At 44.8% G+C, this 26898-nt stretch overlaps 1 protein-coding gene across 7 annotated transcripts in view; it reads right to left on the bottom strand.

Moving 5' to 3' along the window:
• KCTD15 (potassium channel tetramerization domain containing 15) overlaps window positions 1-26898 on the bottom strand; it is a 58891-nt gene that overhangs the window by 15946 nt on the left and 16047 nt on the right. The window lies entirely within an intron of this gene.

Genomic DNA, 26898 nt, shown 5'->3' with positions numbered 1-26898 from the left:
ACCAGTGTTAGTTACATAAACCCCTCAGTGCGGGATATTTAGGCTTCTGTGGCTGAGTGGTTTAGACAACTAGTTTTTGTGCAGCTAGGAATGGTCCATACAAGCTTCTGCAACTATTCTACTTGAGGCCGTGGTGCTGTTGCCAGTATTCCAAGAGGAGTCATTTCTCACCAGATGAGGCATACAAAGGGAAGTCATTTACGTGTTTGGTTGCCAAAGAAAAGGAATTTAGACATTATGCCAGGTGGCTAATTGGTTAGACATAAACCTGACCAAAATGCAAATTTTAAAATATTTCTTCTTTACTGAGACCATCATTCCAGTTCCCACTTCTATCTCTTTAAGTTGTCAACAATATACTCTACATAGCAAGAGACCTGGGCATTGCCTGACTGGGATTTCATCCTCCCCAAACTTACAAATGACTGGTTACAATATGCTTTGTTTTCCCTTGAGAAATAACACAATTTATGAAAACATACACACACATATATTATTCTTGAAAGCAGCATCATAGAACACAGAGACAGAAATGACCTCTGAAGTAATCGAGTCCATCTACCCGATAATCATCGTTTCCTACTGCAGTTACGAGTGTTTTGCCACATTTTGTTTTAAATGTCCCAGATAACGGGAGTTCCATTATTTCCCTAGGAGACTATTCTCTGGTCCTCTAGATTCCACTGTTAAAAAATCTCCCCTGCTAGTTAGCTTACCTATGCTCCCACTATTCCCCATTTTACCCCCTGCCATACGCTAAATAATTTTTTTCCACACCTTGGTACTAATATTCATCCAATATTTGTATGAACTCTCCCCTTAACCAAGCTATACCGTACCTAGCCCCTTTTTAACCTTTCCTCATAAATTAATCTCTCCAGCCCCTTCATCTTTTTGCTACTCTCAGAACTCCCTGATCTCTCTCTGACAATGAGGTGCCCAGAACTGACTGCAGTAAGCCAGGTGCTGCTGCACCAGAGCTATTTAGAGAAGCTAGCATCTCCACGTTCTATGATGGATACCTGTGTCTGCAGCCCAAATCTGAACAGGCCTGTTCTGAGGTTGCACTGTACTGCCAATCTATGTCCACTTTGCTCTCCACTGTTGCGCCTAAATCTGGTATCTCCAGCTCTTTCTAATTTAGTATCATCTGCAAATGTAATTAATGTGCCATTTACTGTCCTCTATATTAATTATGGAGATATTAAATAAGAATGAACCTAATAAAATTATATGCCACACTTCACTAGAAATCCTATGCCCTTACCCTGACTCCATATTTTGCTGTTTATCTTTGTCCTGTGTTTACAGTCCTTCAGTCAGTATCAATACACGTGCCAGTGTTTGCATTGTAGCCCATTTGAATGATGAAAATATACCAAATGCTTTTCTAAAACCCAAGTCCCACCCATCTGCTGCATTTCCTTCAACCTCTAGTTTTGCAAATCAACCAGAAAAAGCCATCAAGTTTGCCTTGCAGTGTTTATTCAGTGTAAACCCATCGTTCCATGAGCTCTCAAAGTTTAAAGGTCTTGTTTTCGCTTAATAGTTATTCCGGTATTTCTCGTCTAATTGTTATTTTACTAGAAGTTACCAGGGGTATCTGCTTTAGTTGTTACAGGTTAAATATACGCTTTGAATGGTGTTATATTTTAGCCCATTAACTAAAGGGTTAATTTCCTTCACAAAGTATGCACGTGGGCTAAAGGAGTCCAACTGAGTTTCTGTGCAGCTCTTGGTTTAACTGGAAAGAAAAAGAGGTATCCTAATACAACAACTCATGTTCAATTTTGCACTTGTATTGAATTAATTTGCTTGGTGACAGAGTACGTACTGGGTTTCCAGGAAGTGGGTGGGCTAAGGATCCCCCCAGCCTAAGGGGAGGATCTACAGGACCTCAGAACCCAACTGATTTCGGGGGACAACTAATAAAATAACAGGGACAAGAGTGCGGTCAAAGGGTCATAAGAAGGAAGCCTGATAGGGACACGGAGCAGAGAATCCCGGACAGTGCCCACTGCTCCTCAAAGGTGTCAAGGGAGCCAGTAGACGCCACCCAGAGGAACTCTGCCCGGATTCGTGAACGGACAGAGGATCGGAAACAAGCCCCACAGCCACAGGAGTCTCCATTGGCCAACCTCCTCTCCCTGGTTGCGTAGATGGCCATTTTAGCCAGGGCAAGGAGGAGGTTGACCAGGAGGTCCAATGACTTTGTGGGGCCACGGATAGGGAGTGCATAGAGAAGGAGGTGACAGAGTAGCTTTGACAGCTTCTACAGAAGACTGCTGTCTTACAGCTAGGCTGCAGCTTTGATCTCTTAAAACTCAGAAGAAAGGTTCCAAGGGGTAAGACACACTGAAGGAAATCCAATGGCTGCTTTCAGATTATTCAGTATAAAAAGAAGAATGTTTGTCAACAAAGAAGAAAAGTAGGGAGGATTGGATAAAGGGTTTCCAATTAGGCTGTGCTTAGCGTAATTCAGGATTTTTATTGTAGAGAAAACAAAAAGGCGAGTTTTCAGGCCGGTGTGGATTGCCTTCAGCAGTATTTCTTCACTACTGAATTTGCTGCTTGGCAAACTCACAGACTGCTGAAAGACTTAACTGCCACCCCAAAAACAGAATGAAAAATTATTAAGGATTTACCCGACATTTTAGGAGGCTCTTATGCTCCAAGAACAAACTTCAATGGCAGTATGTTATGCTGCACCCAGAAAGGATTCATCCTCCTAAATTATTTCACAAATGCAAATGACACCTTTGTGAAATCTGCAAATTCAGCAAAGAAGGCAGGAACATGGGTTGCATGACACGTTTGCTGGTGATCTGTAAAGCCATGAAGAGCCTGCTTACCAACAGCTGCACATTAGAAAGAATGATCAGTTGATTTGCTTACTCAGATAGGCCTCATTTTGGAAGAGATGAAAGAAAGCCTGCAACAGTATGGAAGGGAATGGTTTGCAGCCTGTCCAGTAAAGGAAATAAATTGCAATTTAGGCAAATGAGAGTCAGCATGCAAGATGCCTGTTTGGAAACCACAAGAATGATCTGTGTCCTTTACAAGACCAGACAGCTGCTAGAACTACAGATCTGCATATAACTATACAATAACAGAGGGTCATGTGTCTGGAGAGATTTGCTGTTTCCTGGGACATTAGGATGTGGAGAAGCCTCAGGGCTTTAACAACTTGGCACTGTGGTTCAAGCACGTCACCAAGCAGATAAAACAGAAATGCCAAGGGTTGGCTGTCCTTAAGAGTAAGATGTACAGCCCCCAAAATTGAGATTCAAGGCCAAAGAGTGAGACTTTCCAGGTGGCATGTTACGTCATTGCTTAAGACGGGGACGCTTATCTTTGATCTTTGGTGACATCCAATAGTCCAGGTTTCTAATCCAACCTGCGCTTAATCGTTTGTTTTAAAATGTAAACTGCTAAATATTGCACATGAAACACTTAAATGTCCTAATTCATACTAAAGTCTAGGGCAGTGGTTCTCAACCTGTGGTCCATGGCCCCCTGGGGGTCCATGGATTATGTCTAAGAAGTCTGCAAGATTTAGACTGAAAACTGACTGAACAGCATTCAACTATATATACAGACAATAGATTTCCAAGGGGGTCTGCATCGCCATTTGAAATTTCCAAAAGGGGCTGCACCTCCAATTGAAATTTTTTAGGGATCCACAAATTAAAAAAAGGTTGAGAACCACTGGCCTGGGGCACATGAAAATTTTATATACAATGCAAACCAGTGGATTTTAATAAAAACAGTTATTTGCTGGTTGGAACAAAAACCTGGATGGTTGGAGATCCCTGAAGATATGTGTGGTTTAAATTTTGAACTGTACTTTGCAGAACCTGCAAACTTTTGATCAAGTCCTGCTCATTTTCTGGGCGAACTCAGATTTTTTTGACCATACACGCAGGCAGATTAGGGGTTTGTGGGGCCCTGGGTCAGAGCAATTGGGGGCCAGTCCCGCCTCTTAGCATCCTGCCGGGGTCCGGGTTCAGGGCATGAGGGCTTCCCCTGCTCCCCAGCAGGAGCGCCAGGCGAGTGGAACGGATTAGGGCATGCCCATTTTACTGGGGGGCCCCCAATTGGCTAGGGCGCCTGGGCACAGGCCCCGTTGGCCCAGTGGCTAAGCCGCCCCTACACGCACATGCACCGCCTGCTCTCTTGCACATACAGAATGCCTGCCTGCAGTCTCCATGGTTACCACAGTACACAAGCTTGGAAAGCAGCTTTCCAAGCTCGAAGCCCTGTGCCTGAGGCCCCGAATGTACTGTTGTCTCTTGCAGCACCTGAGTAATTTTAAATCTTTATATATTTACTCAAAATGAGTGAGATAAGCTTAGGGTTAGAGTGTGAGCATGCTAATGAATGAGTCTCACACCCAATGAGTGAGACTTGACATGTCTGTTGTCACAGGGAGGAAAGCGAGAGGAAGGGATATAGAAAAGGTGGCAGGCGAGCATGGCTTGCACTACATAAGGAACCTCCTGACATTCAATCCACCAATGATTATTGTTGTAAGTAGTAGTATTCATCACCACAATATCTGTAGCAAAATGGTATGAAGCCAGCTTCAGCAAAAACCACTTGCTTTCACTGACGTTTGGAAGGGAGTGGAGAGCTCAAGGAAGTGAAATATACCTCTACCTCGATATAACGCTGTCCTTGGGAGCCAAAATATCTTACCGCGTTATAGGTGAAACCGTATTATATTGAACTTACTTTGATCCACCGGAGTGCGCAACCCCCCTCCCCCCTCCTCCCCCCGGAGCACTGCTTTACCACGTTATATCCAAATTTGTGTTATATCCGGTGGCATTATATCAAGGTAGCGGTGTACTAGGGGAGGTAGGAAAGTTTCCAGCACTGAGATCTTATTTAGTATTTCCAAAGACTTCTACATGTCTTCTCTAGTAATATTATACTTTCTGATTATTAAAGACACTTTTGTCATGATTTAATTTCCAGACATTGGGTCAAATCCAGACTGGATCAACTCTGTAGGCCTTAGAATTCTGTGCTTGGCTTCCCCTTCCTCCTTATTCCTGAGACCTGCTGGGAGTACTTTTCTGTAGTACGTTTCACATTGCTGGCTGGTTCAACAGCTCCTCTTCCCAGGCTTGCCTCTTCACTGCCCGCTCTGACTGCAAGGCAGCTCTTCTACTTTGCATGGCCAGCACGCAGCAGATGCTAAGCACATGCTGACCAGTGAGATGCTCCTCTGGGTATGCTTGTCCTCCTGGCTTCCTTTACTCCTGCTACTCCCAAACCTGCCTCTGCAGAACAGTGCCTACAAAATGGCTGTGGTCCAGCTCTGGCCTAGTTGGCCTATTGATTAATTTGACCCTAGATCAAACACTTTTCATTACTCTTCCTCACTTTTCGAATGACACCTGCTGATTCTATTTCTATGGTTTCTTTGCACTTTTATTGTTTTTATTAAAGACTTTTACCTTTTCAGTAATATTTAGCCAAAATGCCAAAGGGGAGTTTCCAGCTTTATACTGATTTAACAGGGATATTAAGATCTCCTTTATTAGATTAAAAGTAAACAAACCAGCCAGCCAACCCACATTTGAATAATTTTGCCAGTAAATTATTTTCTTTCTTTCTTGGAAATGAAAAGAATCAGTTTACTGCTTTTAGGTATCTACAGACTCCCTGTTTCAGACCACGTTACGCCAGTAACCCTGCCCACCAATTCTCATCTGGAAGACCAAACTAAACTCCTTTTGGTGCTTGTCAGAAATCATTTCTTAATTTAACAAAGAGGTCATTATTGAGCAATGGCAGCACTGTCAACTCCTGGCATTCATGAGTCAGCCCTCTCCCCAAATCAAGAGATTGGCTTACAGATCATGACATTTTAAAAATAAGTGTTGAGCTGTTTTTTATTCCTACCATCTGGTTTTTGAGCTTTTTAGAGTCACATTTTCAAGATTTTCTTTATTACCACAAGGGGCTCTTTTTTAAAAGAAAGCTCAGATTTGTCCCATACCATCTGACTCCAAGAGGCTTTAAGAAAAATACCAAATAACATGACACTTATGGTCAAACTGGGGGCATCTGTAACACTTGATATGAAAAAACAAAACTACGGCTACTTTTCTCTCAGGTTCCAAAATTCTCCTGGTGATGCTCACAGTTCCCCAGCATCCACAACACATGCCACACCCACAAATCCAACATTCCCCACTCATCAAGCCCACTTTCCCAGCTCCTACACATTTCGTTAACGAAGCATCTAGGCAGTATCAGTAAGACTCTTTACCACAAGTAGTGCATTAAAAATATTAATTTAAGTAATTATGTTATGAATATTTAACTGTTCAGTAATATTTTTGTCATTTATAATTTATTTGTTTACATTTATTAAAAATGGATTCTGTAGATATTTCTTCTGCCCTTTGTCCAATTAGTCAGGAATCTACATTTAGAAAATTATCTTTAAAATGTGGCTTTTTGTAATTTTTTTGCAGGGAGGAAGGGAAGAAATTCTGGCTGTGCTCTAAGCACAAAGTCCCTTTACTGCGCCGCTGCTCTATTCTTCTCTGCACCTGCTGCTCCCCTCTGCTTTTCCACACCCTGCTGTTTTATTCCAAGCATAAGCAGAGTGGCAAAGTGAAGTTGACAAGCTCTCTGAAGCTCTCTCTGCACTTGATAAGGAGTCTGTCAGTTGTACTTGGCTGCTTTGCTCGTGCAAGGAGTTGGAGCAGTAGAGGTGGGGAAGCAGAACACAGGAGAAAGAGGAAGGAAAAAAAGGACTGCCATAGCGGAAATAGGAGGGCAGAACCTAGGACTAAATGTCAGTGCAGTGTACTAGCATATCCTGGTGCAGGTCAATCCCTGCTATCAAGCATACAGTAATGCTTAACACACAAATATCCACAACTGCTTCTTGGAGCAGCTTGTCCTGGAACGTATAAGGGAAGAGATCTGGTTAAAGAGGTGAATATAGCTGAGCCACTTGGTAATAGCAACCCTAATGTCATTAAATTTAACATCCTCATAGAGCAAAAATAACAAAGAAACCCCCCACAGCAGCGTTTAACTTCAAAAAGGGGAACTACACAAAAATGTGGAAGTTAGTTAAATGGAAATTAAAAAGAATAGTCACAAGGGTGAAATGCGTGCAAATTGCATGGAGATTATTTAAAAACACCATAACAGAGGCTCAAACTAAATGTAAAAAACCTAATTAAAAAAAACAGCAAGAAGGTGAAAAAAGCCTACATGGCTAAACAGCAGCATAAAAGAGGCAGTTAGTAAAAAGGCATCCTTTAAAAATTGGAAGTCAGATCCTACTGAGGAAAACAGAAAGGAGCAAAAACTCTGGCAAGTCAAATGTAAAAGTATAATAAGGTAGCCCAAGAAAGAATCTGAAGATCAACTAGCTAAAACCACAAAAACTAATTGCAATAATTTCTTTAAGTACGTCAGAAGCAGGAAGTTTGTCAAACAGTCAGCGGGGTCACTGGATGATCAAGGTACTGATGGAGTACTTAAAGAAGACAAATTAGTTGAGGAGAAGCTGAATTAATTATCTGCATCAGTCTTCACTTGGTGGGGGGGATCCCCACGCCTATGCCATTCTTTTTAGGTAACAAATCTGAGGAACTGTCCCAGACTAAGTTGGGAAGATTTGGGAACACATTAATAAATTAAACAGGAACAAGTCACCAGGAGCAGATGAAACGCACCCAACAGTTTGGAAGGAACTCAAATACATGTAAGCAGAGTCAGGATGAGCTCTACCCTGACATCTGGTGGTGAATTATAGGGAGTGTGGAAAGGAATTTCAGGTACTTGCATTGGCACACCCACCTCACCTAGCATAGCCCACTGCAGCCTGGGATGGTTATTTTGACAGCTCTGGGATCCCCAATTTCTTTGTTATTGGTGCAGGAGGAATAAAGTGTTGTCACTCTGATTATGTGAATGAGGAACTATGAGACTGCTTTATGACAGAGATGTCTCACCATCAATTAAGTAGCACTCGTTAGACAAGGGACATGGGCGCCAAAACCCAGCTAATGGAGAGAGGTTGGGGACCGGTGTGTGTACCTGATGGTATGGGCCCCTTTTGAAGGCCTGGAACACCAATTGCACATCCTCCTTTCTCCACTGTTGAAGAGCAGAGCTAATTTTGAATCCATTAGGAGTCCATCTAGAGGCTGCTGAGCTGAATTCACGTTGGGCCAATGGTGCACCAGTACCGGGGCTCCCCTACTACAAGTTGAAATCACTAAGAGCTGAAATCACTAAAAGAGCTAAGCTTACTGAGCTGAGATCACTGAGTGCTGTGTTAACTAGAGGGGAGCCTGAAGAACTATCGCTAAGCGGCTGGCAGAGCGGAGCAGTTTGCAGCATGTTGGAGCAGCCCATGCAATAGTGAGCAAAGCGGAGTGGAGCAGTTTGCGGGGACGGCTGGAGCAGCTCACGGGTTGGCTAGAGGAGCGGCATAGCTGGTGGAGTGGAGCCGGTCGTGGTGAAGGCTGCAGCAGAACTCTACGGAGAGGCAGAGCAGTTGGCCCCCTGGCCCACGTAAGGTGCCCCTTAACACCCTGTGTACGCTCCCCGCCCCCATTTCCACCCAGGCTGTGGGGGGCGGGGGAAGGAACTCTGCAGATGAACTTTTGAACTCTGGGGTGGCACTGACCAGAGACAGAGACTTTTGGGTTGTTGGACTTTGGGGTGATTGGACTTAAGACCCTAAGGGGGAAAGGACATTGCCAAACGTACTTGGAAGTGGGTTTTTTGCTTATGGTTTGTGTTATAATCCTGTTTGTGGTGTTTCTCCAATGTGAGGCCGCATTGTTTCCCTCCTTTATTAAAAGGATTTTGCTACACTCGGACTCCGGGCTTGCGTGTGGGGAAGTATTGCCTCCTAGAGGCACCCGGGGGAGTGGTATGTAATTGTCCCAGGTCACTGGGTGGGGACTCAAGCCGGTTTTGCATTGTGTTATTGAAATGGAATCCCTGGATACTGAACCCGGACCTTGTTGCTGCCAACTCAGAGGGGCAGAAGGGTTACATATAAAACTGCAGAACTACTAACTATAGTCTATAACCTATGGCTTAAATCAACTTCTGTACCAGATGACTGGATGGTAGCTAATGAATTTTTAAAAAGGCTCCAGAGGTGATCCTGGCAATTAAGGCCAATAAGCCAAACTTCAGTACCAGGCAAACTGATTGTATAGTAAAGAACGGAATTATCAGACACTCAGATAAACACTATATGCTGGGAAGCATCAACATAGCTTTTTAAAAGGAAATCATGCCTCACCAATCTATTAAAATTTTTTGAGGATGTCAACAAGCGTGTGGATCAGGGTCATCCAGCTGATAATAGGATACTTGGACTTTGAGAAGGCGTTTGACAAGGTCCCTCACCAAAGGCTGTTCAGATAAGAGGGAAGGTCCTCTCATGAATCAGTAATTGGTTAAATGAAAGGAAACAAAGGATAGAAATAAATGGTCAGTTTTCACAATGGGGAGAGGTAAATAGCAAGACTTGTGCTGTTCAACATATTCAGAAATTATTTAGAAAAGAGGGTGAACAGTGAGGTGGCAAAATTTGCAGACAAAACAAAATTACTCAAAGTAGTTAAGTTCAAAGCTGACTGCAAAGAGTTACAAAGGAATCTTACTAAACTGGGTGACTGGGCAACAAAATGGCAGATGAAATTCAATGTTGACAAATGCAAAGTAATCCATATTGGAAAAATAATCCCAACTATACGTAAATTAACTGCTACCACTCAAGAAAGAGATCTTGGAGTCACTGTGAAAACATCTGCTCAGTGTGCAACAGCAGTCAAAAAAGCTAACAGAAAATTAGGAGCCAATGGAAAAGGGATAGATAGTAAAACAGAGAATATCATCATGCTGCTGTGTAAATCCATGGTAACCTCATACCTTGAATACTGACTGCATGGTGTTCTGGTTGCCCCATCTCAAAAAATTAGTATCAGAATTGGAAAAAGTACAGAGAAGGGCAACAAAAATGTTGCACACTTGATTGCAAGTATGGCACACTTTCCATATGAGGAGAGATTAGTCAGCTTAGAAAAGAGACCATAAAGGAAGAATATGATAGAAATCTAAAATCATGGATGGTGTGGAGAAAGTGAATTAGGGAAGTGTTATTACTTCACTCAACACAAGAACTAGGGGTCACCCAATGAAATTAATAGGCAACAGGTTTAAAATAAACAAAATGAAGTACTTCTTTACAGAACGCATAGTCAACCTCTGGAACTCATTGCCAAGAGGTGTTGTGAAGGCCAAAAGTATAACTGAAATAAAAAACAGAATTAGATAAATTCACAGAGGATATGTCAGTCAATGGCAACTACTCACAACAGGCAGGGATGCAACTCCTTAAAGCGCCTACTGCCAGAAGCTAGGACTAGCTGACGGGCTGGATCGCTCAATAATTAACCGTTCTGTATATTCCCTTTGAAGCACCTGGCACTGGCCACTGTCAGAAGACAGGATACTGGGCTAGATGGACTACTGGTATGACCTAGTATGGCTATTCTTATGTTCATCCAAGGATCTCAACAAACTTCATATAAAAGAATCTACGATTCACAAGCCCCCTATAAGGTAAGTACAGTAGATATTATTTCTGTGTTGAAGATGGAATGCTGAGACACAGAGAAATTAAGTGATTTGCACACAGGACCGGAAAGCAGTTGAGTAGCATTTCACTCTGCCATGCATCCCATTTGAGAATATTAATTTCCACTGAAGAAATGAGAGACTGCTGGCAGACTAAGGTACTATTCAATGTGCATAAGTGTAACAGAATTAATCCAGGTGTAGATCCCAGGTCTCCTGTCCTCCAGTCCTATGTTCTAACCACAAGATCACACTTTGGCTCTAGGATTGAGCAGTACTGCTCAATGTTTCCAACAGTATTTTTTTTTTACATTTTCACTCTGTCTATTATAAAACTAATGAGGCAGACCCAGATTCACTCCAGGTTATGCGCAGGAGTCCCCGGTGGCAGAAGGCTATCAGAGGAATGGAGCTGGGATAGTGAAAAGCAGCTGCAACCTCCTTTATTATGGGGTGTGTTTAATGGGGCCCACGCTGCCTGAGAAGCAGGTGGCACTTGCCAGGAAGAAGGCATGGGCGGCTTAGGAGTGTACTGAATTAGTGCGGCCTGCTTTGACGCCATGATGAGAATTCTGAGGGAGCAAAGTGCTTCCTGTCCTTGGCTAGAGCACATCCTCCTCCATGCCCTGCCATACAAAGGGCTTAGCTGAAGCATGGAGATGTCACTTAGACCTTTCTGCAACACCTTTTCTGAATCTGGCTCATAATTTTATCTGTCAACTAGATTAGCATGAAGCTCAATAGAAAAAAACAGCTCCTCTGGATAGCTGTAGCATATTTCCACTCACTCTTATCTATCCAATCGGGACTTTTAAAAGTCTTTTCCCATTATGGCTAGAGCCCCACCAATTTCACGGCTGTGAAAAAAGTGTCACAGACTGTGATATAAGCCCTTCCCCCATGAAATCGATCTCCCCCACACTGCTGGGAATGCCCCAGAGGGGGGCTCGTGCAAGTCCTGGCCAAGCTAGGGAGGGACAAGATTTGGGGCTGCACGAAGCTCTGGAGCTGAGCAGCAGCTCAGCAGGTTCCTGCAGCTGGAGGAGGCTTGTGGAGGTGGATCCAATCTCTCCCGCGCTTCTGGGAGTGCCCCAGCTGGGGACTCCACCTGTGAGTCCTGGCTGGGGAGGGACAGGACTTGTCCTTCCCCTGCACAGCCACTCTCGGTGGGGGTGAAGAAAGGAGATAAGCCCCACTTCTGGGTGCCTCCCCCTGCTGCAGGAAGCTCTGGGGCTGGGCAGCAACCCCGGACGTTCCTGCAGCTGGAAGAGGCTTGTGGAGGTGGGTCCGATCTCCCACTTGCTGTAGGGAGTGCCCCAGCCACCAATCCCACAGGGCTGGGGAGGGACAGGACTCAGAACTTCCTCTTCACCTACACGGTTACTTGCAAGGGGAGGAAATCAGATCCACCTCCAGGTACCTTTTGTGTTGGGACCCCCACTGTTACAACACTGTGAAATCTCAGATGTAAACATCTGAAAAGGTGAAATTGACCAATTTAAAAACCCTCTGGCCATGAAGTTGATCAAAATGTACCGTGAATTTGGCAGGGCCCTAATTATGGCAGCCAGATGAACAGCCACCCTTGTGAGGAGAAAGGAGCAGGAGGTCATGAGCCCTTGGAATGCTACAGAGACTAAACACTCAGCCTTGCTGCTTTACAGAGGTGCCATTTGTGTGCCACCGTGAAGGTTCTACCACAGGTTCCATTACAAACCCTTATTTTCAGAGTTTAATAACTCGACCATATCAACTTGCTTCAGGCTGAAACTTGGCACTTAGGGTGTCAGAGCTGGAGAGAATTTTGTTTTAATTTTTTTTCTAAAGGTCTATTGTTCATTTTTATACTGTGATTGGGGAAGGAAAGTATGAAACCCCAAAGTTGGGGGTTTCAGCTCCAACTGTGCCATCCTGTCAACACCAATCATTTACAGACAGGGCCTGATTTTCAAAGGTATTTATATACCTAAATAGGCAGGTAGGTGCCTACGGAGATTTTTAAAAGCACCTATGCCCCTAACCCCTCAGTGCTAGGTTGAAAATTTGGTCCTTTGCTCCATAAACAAAAACAGTAGGAGAAAATAGAGAGCCAATACATCACACTCTTGTACTAAAAGCTGTAAGATATTAGAAGTTACTCAGCAGACTTAACATGTTCGCTGCCCATCATTCTACCAGGGAGAGTGGTTTGTGGGCCCACAGAGGCCAGGGCTTTCCAACGATGCCTGCATCCCAAAATCTGCAAGGAAATCCGACAGGGAAGGCCAGCCCTTCTGCACTGGTCTAAGGGGTCCCTCCCTGGCAGCACAGCTCATTGAGAGCTGCTGTCACAGCATGACTGCCCAGAGCTGCTCCCTAGGCCCCAGCCATGGGGAATAAAGGACAAGTTGATGCCAAAACTGTCAGCACTATCTCTCATTTGACTTTCCACCTGAAATTCTGCAGATTTGCCAAGAAATTGCTGTCACTTTGATATGACTGTCCTTCTTATCCTTGGGCTGACATGACCTCCCTAACCATGGAGCCCCAACCATGTGATGGGCACACAGATGGATTTCTACATCCTGAGTGCAGACTGGCAACTCAGATTTTCTATGATACTATACAGCCAAGGTAAGAGAGGCTTTCTTGAGACTGGAGGAAATGTGATAAATACTGTATTGCCACTGATATCCATTGTGCACTCACCCTCATTAGCACCCACTTGGTTTAGCTTATCTCCTCTCCTGTAAGCAAATATGCTTAGTTAATTTAGGGCCATACTTTCAAGAATCTCAAACTCAGCCTCTCATTGTGATTCCACAGTTTTGGGTTAGGTGCGCAAGTTCTATTGGAAATCAATGAGATTTGAATGCCTATGTCATAGGCACTTTTAAAAATGCCACCTATAAAAAACTCTGGACGTAAATGGCCAAATGTAAATGTCTAAATATGGAACCTGATTTGTAGATACAAAATTTAGGCTTTTTTAAAAAAATGTAACCCAAGAACATTTATCTTTCATTAATTAAAACTGAGTTGGACAAAGCACTGGAGAATATACTGTACAGTTCAGAGAGGAGGACAAGACAACCTACAAGGTAAGCAGTTTATCCATCTCTAATTTCTATAAGTCTGTGTTCTTGCCTTTTAACTTTGATGCTGGAATGCCTAAGGAGTTTTTTGAGCCATATGCTCACATTGGAGTGCTTTTGAAGGATATTACACTCATTAACTATTACGCACCTAGAGGAAAAGACGGTTACTCACCTTCGTAACTGTTGTTCTTCGAGATGTGTTGCTCATATCCATTCCAATTAGGTGTGCGTGCGCCGCGTGCACGTTCATCAGAAGACTTTCTACCCTAGCAACACTCGGTGGGTCGGCCGGGCACCCCCTGGAGTGGCGCCCCTATGGCACCGGATATATACCCCTGCCGACCCAGCTACCCCTCAGTTCCTTCTCGCCAGCTACTCCGACAGTGGGGAAGGAGGGCGGGTTTGGAATGGATATGAGCAACACATCTCGAAGAACAACAGTTACAAAGGTGAGTAACCGTCTTTTCTTCTTCGAGTGCTTGCTCATATCGATTCCAATTAAGTGATTCCCAAGCCTTACCTAGGCGGTGGGGTCGGAGTGAGATGTTGCAGAACGCAAAACTGCTGAGCCAAAGGCTGCATTATCTCTGGACTGTTGAACCAGAGCATAATGTGAAGCGAAGGTGTGGACCGAAGACCAGGTAGCTGCACGACATATCTCCTGGATAGGTACACGAGCCAGGAAGGCGGCGGACGAAGCCTGAGCCCTGGTAGAATTCGCGGTGAGGTGGCTCGAGGGAACGTGAGCCAAGTCATAACAAGTACGGATGCACGCTGTCACCCAAGATGAAATTTTTTCTGGAATGAGATAGGGAGACCCTTCTTTCTGTCTGCCACTGCAACAAAGAGCTGGGGCGTTTTACGAAATGGTTTTGTCCGCTCGATATAAAAGGCGAGCACTCTACGGACGTCCAGGGAGTGCAATTGTTGCTCCCGTCGTGATGAGTGTGGCTTCGGGAAGAAGACCGGGAGAAAGATGTCTTGGTTAACATGAAAGGCCGAAACCACCTTAGGGAGGAATGCCGGGAGTGGTTGCAACTGCACCTTGTCCTTGTGAAACACAGTATACGGTGGGTTCACCGTGAGAGCATGAAGCTCGGAAACTCGTCTGGCCGACTTAATGGCTATGAGAAAAGCTGTCTTCCAGGACAGGTATAGCAACGAGCATGTTGCCAACGGCTCAAATGGGGCAGACATAAGTCTGGTTAGAACCAGGTTGAGGTCCCATGTTGGGGCGGGGCAGCGTACTTGGGGGTATAGGCATTCCAGGCCCTTGAGAAATCTAGTAACTATAGGATGCGAGAACACGGAGCGGCCACTCTCCCCTGGGTGAAAGGTAGAGATGGCTGCCAAGTTTTAGCAGGACCTTGTGAACCAGCAGGAACGGTGGGAAGGCATAGAGCAGCCGGTTCTTCCACGACATTAGGAATGCGTCCGAGATCGATCCCGGTGAAAGACCCTGGAAGGAGCAGAACATCTGGCATTTCCTGTTCGCGCGGGAAATGAACAAATCTATGCGGGGAAATCCCCACTTCTGGAAAACCAAATGAATAACATCCAGGCGTATCGACCACTCGTGGCACAGGAAGGACCTGCTCAGTTGATCCGCCAGAGTATTCCGAACCCCTGGGAGAAAGGACGCTACCAGGTCTATTGAGTGGGCTATGCAAAAGTCCCAGAGTCGGATGGTCTCCTGACAAAGGGGGGAAGATCGAGTCCCTCCCTGTTTGTTTATGTAATACATGGCCGTTGTGTTGTCTGTAAACTCTGAGACACAAACGGCCTTGTAAATGTTTTTGCTGGATATTATGTCGCCAGGCACGCCAGGTATGAGCGGACTGCTTTCAGCTCTCGGACATATTTTATGTGTAACGCCAGTTCCTGAGATGACCAGAGGCCTTGAGTACGAAAGGTTGTCCGAGGTGAGCACCCCAGCCAAGAGATGAGGCGTCTGTCGTCAGGGACATTGAGGGTTGGGGCGGATGGAACGGCAGCCCTGCACACACCAGGGAGGGAGTCAGCCACCAGTCTAGGGAGCCTAGAGTGCTCAGGGAATGGTGACTGTCGTGTCTATTGGGTCCCTGCCCGGGCAGTATACCGAGTTGAGCCAAGTTTGGAGAGGACGGAGGCGGGGTCTGGCGTATTTGGTCACGAACGTGCAGGCAGCCATGTGACCTAGGAGACCGAGAAAAGTGCGAGCCGAGGTCGTTGGGAAAGTTTGCAGACCTCGGATGATCGGTGCCATCGCCTGAAATCGTGGCTGTGGTAAGTAGGCCTTGGCTAGATTGGAGTCCAGGGTAGCTCCTATGAAGTCTAACCTCTGCGTGAGAACCAGAGTGGATTTCTCCATATTGATCATCAGGCCTAGATGTGTGAATAAGTCCCTGACGATGCCCACGTGCTGGGTGACTTGTATCTCGGAGGCTCCTCGGATGAGCCAGTCCTCCAGATACGGAAAAATGTGTATCCGACGTCAGCGGACATACGTGGCGACTATGGCCATTCACTTTGTAAATACCCCTGGGGCCGTAGAAAGGCCAAAGGGCAGGACCATAAACTGGAAGTGCTGAAGGTCGGCTACGAAGCGAAGGTACCTCCTGTGTGGAGGAAAAATGGCGATGTGAAAGTACGCGTCCTTCATATCAAGGGCAGCATACCAGTCTCCAGGATCCAAGGATGGGATAATGGTCCCCAGGGATACCAAACGGAACTTCAACTTTATCATAAACTGGTTGAGTCCTCGCAGGTCTAGGATAGGTCTGAGACCTCCCTTTGACTTGGGGATTAGGAAATAACGGGAGTAAAATCCCTTGCCCTTTTCGTCCTTTGGTACCTCCTCTATCGCTCCCATGGCGAGGAGCATCCGCATCTCTTGCAAGAAGAATTGCTCATGAGAGGGGTCCCTGAAGAGGGACGGGGTTGGACAGTGGGAGGGCGGGGTTGAAACAAATTGGAGGTGGTATCCATATTCCACCGTGCGTAGGACCCAGAAATCTGAGGTTAAGTGGGACCACGCCGGGAGGAAGTAGGAGAGACGGCTGGAGAAGGGAGGAAAAGGATCCTGGCCTGTAACTGGTACGCCGTCCTCGGGTGCACCTTCAAAAGTTGGACTTTGGTCCCGCTGGTGGTTTCGAGGGACCTTGGTTTTGGCCCGCTTGGGGTCCTGACTGGTGTCTACGCCCACCTCGTCTGTGCCACCTGCCAAAGTCTTGTCTGTGTCTAGGCACAAAGTACGGGCAGTGACGCTGGGGACGGAAAGGCCTGCATTGGGTCACCGGCGTATGCATGCCTAGGGAACGCATTATGACCCTACTGTCCTTCAGGCTTTGCAGTCTAGGGTCAGTCTTTTCCAAGAAGAGACCTTTACCCTCAAATGGCAAGTGCTGGATGGTATACTGCAGCTCCGGTGGGAGGTTGGAAACCTGCAGCCATGAGATGCGTCTCATGGCAACACCTGAGGCCAGAGTCCTAGTTGCTGAGTCGGCTGCATCTAGTGAGGCCTGGAGGGAAGTTCTGGCCACCTTTTTCCCTTCCTCCAAGAAGGCAGGAAACTCTTGGTGGGAGTCTTGAGGGAGTAGCTCTGTAAACCTACCTACCTCCGCCCAGGTGTTATAATTAGAGCGGCTGAGCAGGGCTTGTTGATTTGCCACCTGGAGCTGTAGGGTGCCTGCTGAGTACACTTTGCAGCAGAGCAGGTCCATTCGCCTAGCCTCTTTCGACTTCAGGGCTGGCGCCTGTTGGCCATGGTGCTCCCTCTCATTAACAGACTGAACGACTAGTGAGCAGGGAGGAGGATGGACATACAAATACTCGTACCCCCTAGAGGGTACCATGTATTTACGCTCGACTCCCCTGGTTGCAGGAGGGATAGAGGCTGGAGATTGCCATATAGTGTCAGCATTGGCTTGGATGGTCCGAATAAATGGTAGGGCAACTCTGGTGGGGGTATCCACCAACAGAATGCTCACTACCGGGTCCTCTACCTCTGGGACCTCCTCCACCTGGAGGTTCATATTGAGTGCTACCCTTCTGAGGAGGTCCTGATGGGCTCTCAGGTCGATTGGAGGAGGGCCCTAGGAGGATGTTCCTGCCACCGCCTCATCTGGAGAAGAGGAAGAGGAGTTGCCGGGGACGAGTGGGTCCTGTGTGGCCTCTTGCTCCTGGGCAACCTCCTGCTCCAGTGGGACCAGGGAGACCGGTGGGTGGACTGATGCTTCCTCCATACCAGCCGGAGGGAGACAGCTAGCTGTTGCCTCTGGCACTCGGTCCTCTGATGGGGCGGAGTGAGACGGAACTACTGGAGCACCTTGGGCCTGGTAGTACACCCAAGGTGTCCAGAAGGACCACTGATGTGGGGCTTAGTCCTGGGTCTAGGCCTCTTGAAAGACTCCAGTGGGCACATTGGAATCGCGGTCCTGAGCATAAGAGCTGTCCGCATGGGACGACACTGAAGTGTGTCTGGATGGCCATGGAGGAGCGGAGAAGCCCTGGGCAGAGTTTCTGTCTCTCTCTAGCAGACCTTGCTCTACTCATTACCGGAGACCGTAGCGGGAGGCATACTGGTACCGGGAACGAGATCGGGACCTGTGACCGAAGTGGTGCCAGGAGGTCGACCGAGATCTCGAGGCTCAATGTCAGGAGTGGCTATGGGAATCACGGTGCCTGAAGCAGTGCCAGGAGCTGGAACAGTGCCGAGAGTAGCGGGCCGGCAAACTGGATACCAACCGGTGCCACAAGTGCAACCGGTACCGAGGAGGAGAACGGTGCCGGGACTGCGAGTGTCGTCGGGAGCAGGAGCGCCGTTGGGACCTAGAACGTCTGCGGGACCGTGATTGTGAACGGTGCCGGTCGCTATGCCGACAGAAGGTGGTCTTATCAAGGCCGGCTTGCCTATAGACTGTATTACCCACACCAGCGGTGCTGGAGGTAGAGGGAGCGTCGACTCTGTCATGGTAATCAGATCCCTCGCCGTTGAGAACATCTCCGGCGTGGATGGGATAGTAAGTTCTACCGCGGCTCGCGCCGGGGAGCTAACAGGCGCTGGACTCGATGGCCCTTGTGGGACCGGAATCGACTGTGCCGATGTTGTTGGTGCCGCGGCAGGTGTCGGTGCCGGGCGATCCAACATAGACGAGCTCTCTGGCTGCGGTGCAGGCGGCACAGAAGCAGCAGGAGTCTTAGTCTTTCTCAACCTCGGGGAGAGGGAGCGGTGTGGAGCCGACTTCGGTGCCGGCGACAGCCGGTGCCGAGAGGCCTTGGCAGTACCGGTGCAGTCTGGTGCTGAGGAGGCACTTCTGCCCGCTGACTGACCAGCGCTCGATGCTGAAGGTGGAGGCGTGAGAGCTGCCTCCATGAGGAGCTGTTTAAATCTGAAGTCCCGCTCCTTTTTTGTTCGTGGCTTAAAAGCCTTGCAAATGTGACACTTAGCTGTCAGATGCGATTCCCCGAGGCACTTCAGACAGGAGCCGTGTGGATCTCCTGTCGGCATCGGCGTGCGACAGGCGGAGCACGGTTTGAAACCCGGTGATCTGGGCATGGGCCCCAGCACCAGGTGCGGGGAAGGGGCTAATCCCCAAACCCCTCTTATCTATATTACACTAAATATGCTATAAACAGATAAACTAAGTATAACTATATAAAAAGTTTACAACTATCTACACAATAATGAACAAGAGAACTACGAGTAGCTAGGGGAGTGGAGGTCAGCTAAGCTGCGCTCCACTGTTCCAACATCCGACACGGGCGGTAAGAAGGAACTGAGGGGTGGCTGGGTCGGCAGGGGTGTATATCTGGTGCCATAGCGGCGCCACTCCAGGGGGCACCCGGCCGACTCACCAAGTGTTGCTAGGGTAAAAAGTTTTCCGATGAATGTGCACGCGGCGCGTGCACACCTAATTGGAATCGATATGAGCAAGCACTCGAAGAAGAACCACTGGATCTACTACTATTACCTAGATTTAATACTTTATATTTTGCTGTGCAGGCAAGAATATCTATTTTTGCAATAGATCAGAGCTGGTATATATATATTATCAACATGTATTTTTAAAAGTCAATAATCCAATGTAGCCATTACCATTCACAAAGCTAAGTAATGCTTAAGATTCTAGGATGATTTTTTTTTTATGCTTGTGCCTTTTGAGGGTGCAAGGAAGGAGCAAAGTGATAGACGTTATGCTAAAGGACCAGGGTTCAAGGGAAAACAGTCTCTTTTTAAACTTAGTTGAGAGTCCAGTTCTGATCTCATTTCCACCAGGTTTACCCTGTTGTAAATCTACTGGCTTCACTTCTAATTTACATCAATGTAAATGAGATCAAAATTAGGCCCTTTAGAATTAGCTGTTCATCCGGAATTTATTTCAGATGTTTGTAAATCGATAAATAGTATATTTGTTCTTTAAGGACCTGATTCTTCATGCATGCAGTAATCAGTGGGTCTATTCAGAAAATAAAGCACCACTTCATAGAGAACATCAGGATTGGAAGGGACCTCAGGCTGTCATCTAGTCCAACCGCCTGCTCAAAGCAGGACCAATCCCCAGACAGATTTTTGCCCCAAATCCCTAAATGAATTCCCAACCCTGGGTTTAGCATGCCAATGCTCAAACCACTGATCTAGCCCTCCCTCCCTGCCTCTTACTTCATGTAAGTAAAGGTGGCAAATTCATTCCTAAAGCCTTTTTAAACTACATATTGTATATTTATGAGTTTATTTTATCAGCAATAAAAAAACTTCCCTAAACAAACAGTTGGTAGTATGTTAATTGCTGTATTATGGACTCTCTCATTCCTTTTAGTGTGTAACCATATTGCCAAGCTGGATAAGCAGAGAAACCAACAGACAGAAAGGCACATGTTCTGTATATACCCCATATTTCTGCTATATTCATTTAGCTTTCAGACATCAATTACATTTGCACTCTAAGCAAAAGAAAGTATAACTCTGAACTACAGGGAGAAGTTGCACGTCTCCATAAAAGGTCTGTCCTCTGCATATCGCTAGCATCATTCCACAATTCTAGATAGTCTTCATAATAGGGAAAGTGGAAAAACTATCCTCCATTTTTCACTGATACTTAAATAAATGTGCTGTATGGTTTAAGCTGTAGCTTAGTAACATATGCATAGTCACCCTCTCTTCCCCTGTATCTCACTTAAGGCTCAACCACTTATGGGTTAGAAAGAGTATCTAATCCAGGAAAATGATCTGCTTATTCCAAAATATTATATTTATTATTATACAAATGTATTTATTAAATGAATGAATGATAACATCCTTTTGTTAAGCCACAGAGAAGGTGCATTACAATTTGGGCTACAGTCGCGCAAGCAATCCCACCTTGCATTTCCACGATGCCTCAGCCCTGGCTTGGACAGACCACTTATGGGGATAAAATAGTTGTTCAGTTTTCAGGTCCATTCTGTCTTTGCTGCAAGGATGTCAGTTATCATAGAGGTTTCTGTGATGTGGACACAAATCCACTGAGAACTGGATTAAGACCATCCACTTATTTCATCTACTGGAGATCACTGAGCAGCCACATAAAGCAGTCTGGCACTACTTAAGGGCCCCACTCAAACCAATGACCTGCATCTATTTAACAACCCCCTTTAGCCCTGTTTCAGCAACCCTAACTTAGCTGGGTGGCTTCACTCACACCAGTAGTATTGTTTAAAACAACAGCCATATTCTGCTCTAATTTACACTGGTAAAACGTCGCTGGTTTCTATGAAGTTGCACTGGTGTTACTGACTGCAGAATGTGGCCCTACACTATTAGATCTTTAGGGCAAAGAACATGACTTACTCTGTCAGTCAGATTCTGATTGCAGTTATGCTGGTATAAATCCAGAGTAACTCAATGGATAGAATTGGAGTTACACTGGATTTACACTGGTGTAACTGTGATCAGAATCTGGCTCTATGTTTGCAAAGTATAATGTAAATTAACAATTAATTCTTCTACCCTTACTCCTGCTGACTAGAACGTTTCTCTGGGAGTAGTCCCATTACTTTCAGTAGGAGTGTTTGGAGAGTAAGGTACTAGTCAGGACGAGTAAGTGGAACAGAATCCAGCCAGCTTCGACTGAGTTCTGCTTTTATGGTATGTGTATAATAGGTACATGTGATCATTCATCTTATTTCTTCCTTTTAAATTTATCAGTTTAAAATTCAAATGACTAAGTATGTGATGTTTTGATTTTCCAACAAAATTGCTTGTTCCAGTATAAGAGTCTGATCTTTTTGCTCTCTTTGACCCTTTTTAATTCAATCCTAATTGCACTTTTATTCAAGGAATTAGTAAAGATTAAAAAAAACCCACAAAAACTTACATTTGTTAAAAATATCATTTTAAATGTCACAGTCCCCACTGCACCACTTTGATCACAATGAGAGGTCTTTGTCTTTTATGTTTCATTAACAGAGAATTTACTCTAAAATTGGGGTGTAAAAATCAGTATTGGAGTGATTTTTTTTTTAAAAAACCAAATCCTCTAACTACCATCTTCACATTCCCTAGTCTCCAGAGGGCCCTATCCTGCAGGAATTGCATCTCCATTCAAATTCTGTGGCAGCTGAGGGCACTCAGCACCTGTCAGGATACATCTGAAGATGCACAATTCAAACAAAGCATTCCTGCCTCTTACAAACCTATTACTGCTATTCCTTTAAATAAACCAATCTGGAGCAATAAAGGCCCAGAACATACACCCAAAGAAAAGCAAGCTGCATCTGTAGTATCTCCAAAACCAGGTTAACTTTCTTCTTTTTTACTACAGAAACTTTCATCTACGCAGAAGTTAATTAAACATTATGATTAAGATTCTCAAAGCTGACTGGAAGATTTACACACAGCTTCCATTAACGCAGCATTGCTGGGCCCTTTGGGAAGCTGGGGAACATGAAGATATTAGTTTTGTTTTAATGTTAATAGGAGCTGTGAGTGAAATATTTGCCCCAATGAAGCCACTGGCAAATCCCCCATTTCAGTGGTGCCAGGATTTCATCCTGTGTACCTGACTGGTGCAAGTCCTGTCCCTGCCCATCCCCCGCAGGTGTATAGGAAGCCTAGTACTGCCTGGTGCAGTTTTGCTGCCTAGCAGGCGGAAGGGACTGGATCCTAGGAGCTGCACGGAGCTCCTTATTTCAACAAGTAAACGGTGCTGAGCAAATGTTCTCCTGATATGCTAGCTTCAGGCAGGAGTATGGGTATGGCTGATGCGTAAGGCTAGAGCCTTCCATTTTTAAGCAAGCCATATACCTTTTTCTGATTCTTTGAGCACAGATACAATAGAGGAGCATCTTTCTCCTATGATGCTTTTCCACATAGCAGAGCATAAACTCTCAAAGATTTCCACTAGCAACTCAGTTATATATGGGGCCAAATTCAGTAGGGGGATAAATGTAATTTTACACGTTGAGCCCAATTCTGCCTCAGTTGCACAGGTACAAGTCCCTCTGATGTAAATGGGACCTACACTTAGGCATCTGGGTGCAGACGTAGCTGTCAGTCAGTCACAAAAGCAGTGCAGCAGAAGAGCGCTATAACTCGCATTCGCTGGGCATTCAGTGAGCGGGCAAAACAAGTGCACGGTACACCAATTGGGTAAGCTAAGATTCTAAAGAGGGTATTAAAGTAGGAAAACATGCTTTAACTTACATTGTCTCCCTTAGTTGCTTTTGCTGCAGTCCTTCCCTTCATTCTTTTGGTGTGTAAATTATACTAATTCTGCACAACTCCTGAACACCAAATGTGCATGTTACACTAGGTTATGCCCAACATGTAACTCACACCTCCAGTTGTGTCCCTATTTTATCCCAGTTTAGCCCAGAGAATTCCATAAGAGCTGTAGTTCCACTTACTGCAGACACCAGATGGCTACTGTTCTCTGCTTATTGGTGCTCCGAAAGCTGAATGGATATCCCTATCCATCTATATTTCTGAATCAGAGTTAAGCTGGTAAATTAATAATGCTTCTCTTTATTTTTACATTTGGTTAAGTTGTATGGCATTTTTTTCCAACTGTTCACCTAAAGAAACTAAACATGTCCAGAATGATCTGTAATATCATAGTCTGGAGAGAGAATACAACCAACATGGTCCTTATTTCCACATCCAGTATGTCTAGGATCATTTTGTTTGGGAATCTGAGCGGACAGAGGATGACAGACACAACCCAAATGGAATTCCCAATGGGTTTTTTTTGTTACTACTGCAGGATGAGAGGGGGGAAACTTAGTCAGCGAAAGGTAGGGGTCATGAGAGGTGTGCCATGGCTACACTCCAGAAGAAAAAAAGACCCTCCTTCCGTGAGCTGTTGGTAAGTAGGGTCATATATAGGGCAGGATCACTAAGGAAGGAAGACTACAATAGATCTGCTACTTAAGAGATGTGGCTCCCATTTTTCAACCTGACAAAACTTGAAAGAAATCAAGTAAAAAAAGCCTTGAGCCACTGGCCTCAGTGGAGTTATTCCAGATCTACTCCACGTAACTGAGCACAGAATCTCACTCCTTGGCCATTTCAGCGTTACTGAGTTGTTCATTCTGAACATGAAACAATAGATGCATGAGTTTGATTCTGGTCCCACTGAAATCAAGAGTAAAACTTCCTTTGACTTAACTAGGAGCAGAATCGGGGCCATCATTTAACCATTAACCTCTTCTCCCCAAATAAATATAATTAATATTAAAATGGTAAAAAAAAAAAAAAAAAGTGCTTATTCATTGGGATTTCTTACAAACCAATACTGGATTTTTTGTAATGCAAGTTTAAAAAACTATCATTAAATCTTTTCTTTATTCAATTATAACAAACAGTAGTGGCCCAAACTCTGTCCTCATTCATACCCATACAACCACACTGACACCAATGGGCCAAATTCATCCCTGGTTTAACTCCATTAGAGTAGAATGACACCAATCATGATTATGTATTAATGAGGTTATATGGGATTTATGTGAGTGCCAAATTTGGCCCACTGCCTCCAACATCTTTCACCTTTCCCAACTGCAAAGCTTCAACCTTTGGTGTAGATAATACCAGTGCAATTCATTGGCCGGTGGAAGGCAAAACACCTGCAGAACAGTATGACACCAAAAATGTTAAAGATTCCCTGAGTTTTTCCATTATCTACTTTCCCAAAAGAGAGATTTGCTGCTGAAAAGCTTCTGTAGTTCTAAATGGATTACCTGCCAGCACTGGGGAGCATCTGCACTCCATTAGAACACAGACATAACAGGAGCCTGCCCTTTGGACTGTGATTCCTTCATCGTTTCAGCTTTACATTGCAAATTTCATTTTTCCAATTCTCGCCAACCGATCCTTTCTGTTATGTGTATTAGCATTTGCTGCATAATAGCCTTCCACACTATCCACGAGCAGGATTCCTTTCAGATATTGCTTTATGTGGTCCTCAGCAGATAAAAAAGCAGCAATTTTAGCCTTTGAACTCATACCATACTGCAGTAGAGTGAAAGGAGCACAGTACATGTGAACCCTAGAATACTTCTGCCTAGCCTATGTATCCTGTGCACCAGCTCTAACAGGCAGACTGTGCTCACACTGGCTGCCATCACTACAGAATGAGAGTTCATACATGCTAGGCTAATGACCATCCTGCTTGAGAAAATTGCAAATAAGAACAAATCAAGGAAACACTGAACTTTGAATATGAAAATATTTTAAAAAAATGAAAAATCAAAGATTAGAAGCCAGAGAGGGTGACCTACATGGACTGAGCAGGGGTTGGAAGTCAGTAACCCCTGAGATCTAATTCCAGCTCTATTGTGTTCCCATCTGTAGAATGGAGATAGTGGGCCATATTCATTCCTTATGTACCTATTGATGTCAAAGGGATGAATGTAGTTCAATAATAGTTACCTCCTGAGATCACAGATAAGGGGTGTCAGAAGCAATTACTTAATGTTAGTAAAGTCCTTTGCCAATGTAAAATACTGGCGTGTATAGCTATTGTTATCAATTTATTATTAAATTCATATGGTAGGGAAACCTGCCCAAATCAGTAACGTACGGGTTAATGTTGCTTTAGCTGTGTTAGCTAAAGCCTACTCTGTACAGAATGTTGTGACTACGTGCTCAATAGAGCTATACTCTTCACACTCTTTCATTATTTAAATCTCGTGTCTGGCATGCCTACATATTTCTTCAACTGAAATATGCATTTTCCTTTTAAAGGCTTTATTAAACCATGAATACACTGGGCCTGATTCTGATTTCACTTATACTGGAGTAAATTTAGAGTAACTCCACTGAAGTCAATTGAGTTATACAGGGGTAAAGTTTATGTAACCACCAGGACACAATTCCTTTTGGCCGTACACCTAAAACTTTCATTGTGACAACCGCTGTAGCCAACAGCAGCACCTTAATATAATTTCTAAGTTCTGTTTATTTTCTTCTACACGGAATAATGGGACATGACCCCCTTGGTGTAACTCCACTGAGTCAACAAGTTACAGTAAGGATGAAATTGGACCAATATATTTTGCAGGAAATTTTTTTAAATAAATGGGACAAGTCCTGGTCCCACTGAAGAAAATGGCAAAACTCCGATTGACTTCAGTGGGACCAAGATTTGGCTCAATGGACCAAATTCATTCCTGGTTTACCTCCATTTACTTCAGTAGAGTTACTCCATGAATGAATATGGCCCAATAGCTTTTTAAATCTTAGCTTTCATAAATGAACACATGCATGTACGTCACAATATATATACACAGAAAGACACCTAGAGTAATCACCAGTGGGATCATTAAAATAATTAAGCTAGGCCTAGAGACAAATTCATTTCATATTATGCTTCTTACAAAACATACCCCTCATCTTCATAGTCCAGAGAGTGTATTTTACAAACATTCTAAGGAGTTAATGAAATATTACTCTAAGTAGACTTTGTCTGCATACCATAATAGGGTCTGTATAAATCAAAACTTGACTTGTGTGGACAAATGGCAGTGAAATACATTTAAAGTCCAAATATCAAGAGGTAGCACCACTTTACTGCATTTTTACAGTAGTTGACTATGACCTCAGGATATGATTTCCAATGGAATGCCCACTGTAGCTTCATTGTTACATAACTCCTCCACATGGGATGTTAAGTGTGCTGGATGCACAGCATTAAAAGAGAAAAATCAATAAAGGGAAAATCCCCTT

This window comes from Chelonoidis abingdonii, chromosome 19 (genome assembly GCF_003597395.2).
Source record: "Chelonoidis abingdonii isolate Lonesome George chromosome 19, CheloAbing_2.0, whole genome shotgun sequence".
Lineage (NCBI taxonomy): Eukaryota > Metazoa > Chordata > Testudines > Testudinidae > Chelonoidis > Chelonoidis abingdonii.
This window is presented reverse-complemented; position numbering and strand designations above follow the sequence as displayed.